This window comes from Bidens hawaiensis, unplaced genomic scaffold (genome assembly GCF_021521415.1).
Source record: "Bidens hawaiensis isolate Kalapana, Puna unplaced genomic scaffold, B.hawaiensis_p1.1 tig00018140_1, whole genome shotgun sequence".
NCBI lineage: Eukaryota > Viridiplantae > Streptophyta > Magnoliopsida > Asterales > Asteraceae > Bidens > Bidens hawaiensis.
The window spans coordinates 1-3256 of NW_027492744.1; the positions used below are offsets into that span (position 1 = coordinate 1).

At 28.4% G+C, this 3256-nt stretch overlaps 1 non-coding gene across 1 annotated transcript; it reads left to right on the forward strand.

Annotated features, from left to right (window-relative positions):
• The first annotated feature begins 518 nt into the window (after positions 1-518).
• Positions 519-592, forward strand: TRNAI-AAU (transfer RNA isoleucine (anticodon AAU)). The gene has a single exon. It is a non-coding gene; the product is annotated as a tRNA-Ile (tRNA).
• Positions 593-3256: the final 2664 nt, after the last annotated feature.

The following is a 3256-nucleotide window of genomic DNA, read 5'->3' on the forward strand; positions in this document are numbered from 1 at the left end:
TTACTAAGGGTTAAAATGGTGTTACACAATGATAACATCTGAATTGAATCCCTCTTGTCACTATGCTACAACGCTTATACCTATGTCCCAGGTTTTAATGTTGATATGACTAAGAGTCATCTCAACCTGTCATAGAGATTTCGAAGGACAATCAAGACAAGTTTTTTTTTTATTTCTTTTTCTTTTTTTTTAAACAGTAAACTTCAAATAAACCTCAATCCCAGGGCACTCACACAAACCAACAATCAAGGCACAAGTTAGAATAGAGTAAATTAATAACATTCATTTACAAATTTCAAGTGATCAGGTTTTAGGATTTAGCTTTTATCTGATTTTATTAACTTGATCAATTAAAAACATTACATTAATTCGTTCTAAAATAAGTAAATGTTTCAAAGTTACATAAAAATATAAATTCCACATGAGTTTTAAGTGCAAGACTTTTGTTTGCATTGTTTTAATAATGAGAAGGTATAATAGTTTGATAAGTGTCATCTGAATTAGATAATAACATCATAGGCCTATTAGTTCAGTTGGTTAGAGCGTCGTGCTAATAACGCGAAGGTCGCAGGTTCGAGACCTCTATGGGGCACTATTTTTTTACTTGTTTTTGTTAAAACCAGTCTCCCTCATTTTTGATTTAGATTAGGCCACGGGATATAGATATGATATGGGCTGGAACGTCTCATTTTTCGATATTTAAGTTAACACTGTTATGGTTACACAAATGACCAATGGTAACATCATCTTCGGCTTTCGGGTCACTTCCTTGGGTTTGAGAATCTCAATTCTAGAACCAAAACTCAACCCTAATCTATCCCAAGTTATTTGGGTACGGATTTTATCAGGCTAGGTTAATTGGATTTCAGGTATTTGACCTAGAAAACTTAAAAAATTAAAAATGCTAAACATTAAAGCAAATTAATTATCTTCACTTAACTAAAATTAGCAATAAACAAACACTAAGTTATTGATCCGTGTATTACACGAGCAGAAATATAAAAAACCGTCCAAGTAAATGTATATATAATTTCAAACGACTACATTTTTTAATATGTATTTTGAGACAGCAATATAATTTATAATTGTAAGTTATATTCAAACGAAAATATAATATTGAAAAGCGGTGAACTTACAAAAAATGACATTATGTAGTAGAATGTTTACAAACCAAATTTTAAACTTTAAAACATAACTTTCAAAAGCTACAAATTTTTACTATAAATAATATTTTTTGCTTTGTTTGCAACTTTCTCTTACTTATCTAAAATAAGTATTTATTTTTTGTTCGTCTCTACTCTTCACTTTAGATAAATCCACATAAAGTTGACCATGTGTAAAAACGGGTCTTTTAAGTATGCCAACACTTACTAGAGATTGCCTAGACTTTTGTTGATGATCATTGCAAAACCAAACTACAACGGGAAAAACTTAAACAAAAGCTTTTTTATCTGAATGTGTGAATTGTGTGTGTGTGTGTGTATGCTTATATATTTAAACAATTTGTAAATTTTGTATTTGTGTCAAATTAGTTTAAATAAATATGATGTTTCACATATAAAAATGCATTTTAATAAACACAAAATTAATAATTCATTTTAGCGAACATAACACCATTTGCCAAAAAAAATGGTGATTTGCAAACAGTGAGTTGGAGAGAAAGGAATGAAAATTAGGGTTATGAAACGTCTACCAGTCCATAATTGGTTGTCTTAGAAGAGAACACATCCAATTAAACGACTATTATGATTTTAATTTTGAATTACTTTATTGGTAACAAATTCTATGTGGGTTTATTATTTTTGGAATATAGTAAGATCAACCAATAAGAATGAGCCAAAAGAACGTTTTTAATAATATTTATTATATTATATTATATAGATTAAATGATTATTATGATTTTAATTTTGAATTATTTTATTAATAACAAATTCTATGAGGGTTTTTATTTTTTTGAATATAGTAAAATCAACCAATAAAAATGAGTCAAAATGAATGTCTTTAATAGTATATATATATATATATATATATATATATATATATATATATATATATATATATATATATATATATATTTCAAGCACTTGACCAGAAGTGAAAAAAATAGGCCAATGATAACAAAAATCCAAATTAAAGCAAAATTGTCGAACACACTAAGGAACACATTATAGTGGAATGGATTGCAATCAGCAGCGTCAATTCAGGTGACCTGATGAACCAACCGAATGATGAAATTCCTAATGAACCGATCGAATAAATAGTCCTAAAACATATGCATGAAATTTAGATAAAAATTAACGCCGTCAAGTTTAATGAACGGAGGTCCAATGAGAATTTTATTTTTTTAATGTGAGACTTCCAGGGTCCAGCAATACTATTCTCAGTTGGGATTATTATTGGTCAGTGACAAAAATGTGGGATTAATAAAATCCAATATGCCTTTTTTTAATAACAAGAAATACAACTGACTGTTTAAATTAGTACATTTCCGATTTCTTTAACAACTACGTGACTTGAACATTCATCTTTTGAAAGTTAAATTCTTATCATAAACACCTTGGTACACTAATGTCTCTTATGACGAAATGACGTGATTCTGAGTATTTGAGATCAATAAAGACAAGAAGCTTTTACATGTATAGTATTACTATATATTTTACAACAGTATTTGAGATCAATAAAGACAAGAAGCTTTTAACTGTAATAGTATTACTATATATTTTACAACCAAATAAAAGAAAATACACACTCTATTATAGATACAAGTGATTTAGTGCATTTATGGTGCTTTAACTTGATCTAATGAATGATTAAGAAGAAGAGGGTGAAGATAGCGATTGTGTTTGATGAATCCTTCTTGTGTTATTATATGCCTCAAAAAAGTATTTATTCTCCTTTTCAAGCTCACTCCACACTAAATAAACGAGACATCCAGTCAACATACAATCATGTATGGAACTAATGATAAGAAGATTTGTAATTCTATATTTTCACCTTCAATTATTTTAGACCAAATTGAATTTTAATGATCAAATTATCATGTATTGGCTTATAACAACCCATATGTGCAGTGATCAATAATAATCCTATTTTTCACTTATGTTTCGAAGAACAAACTCGGTAGTATAATCATGCACAGAATTTACACTAAAATTGCATATGATACTCAACTTTGCTCGTATATTTCTCCATTTCATGCATAAACATTAAGGTGAGAGAAATTGAGTGAAATCTATGATGATTTTGCTAGCTACTT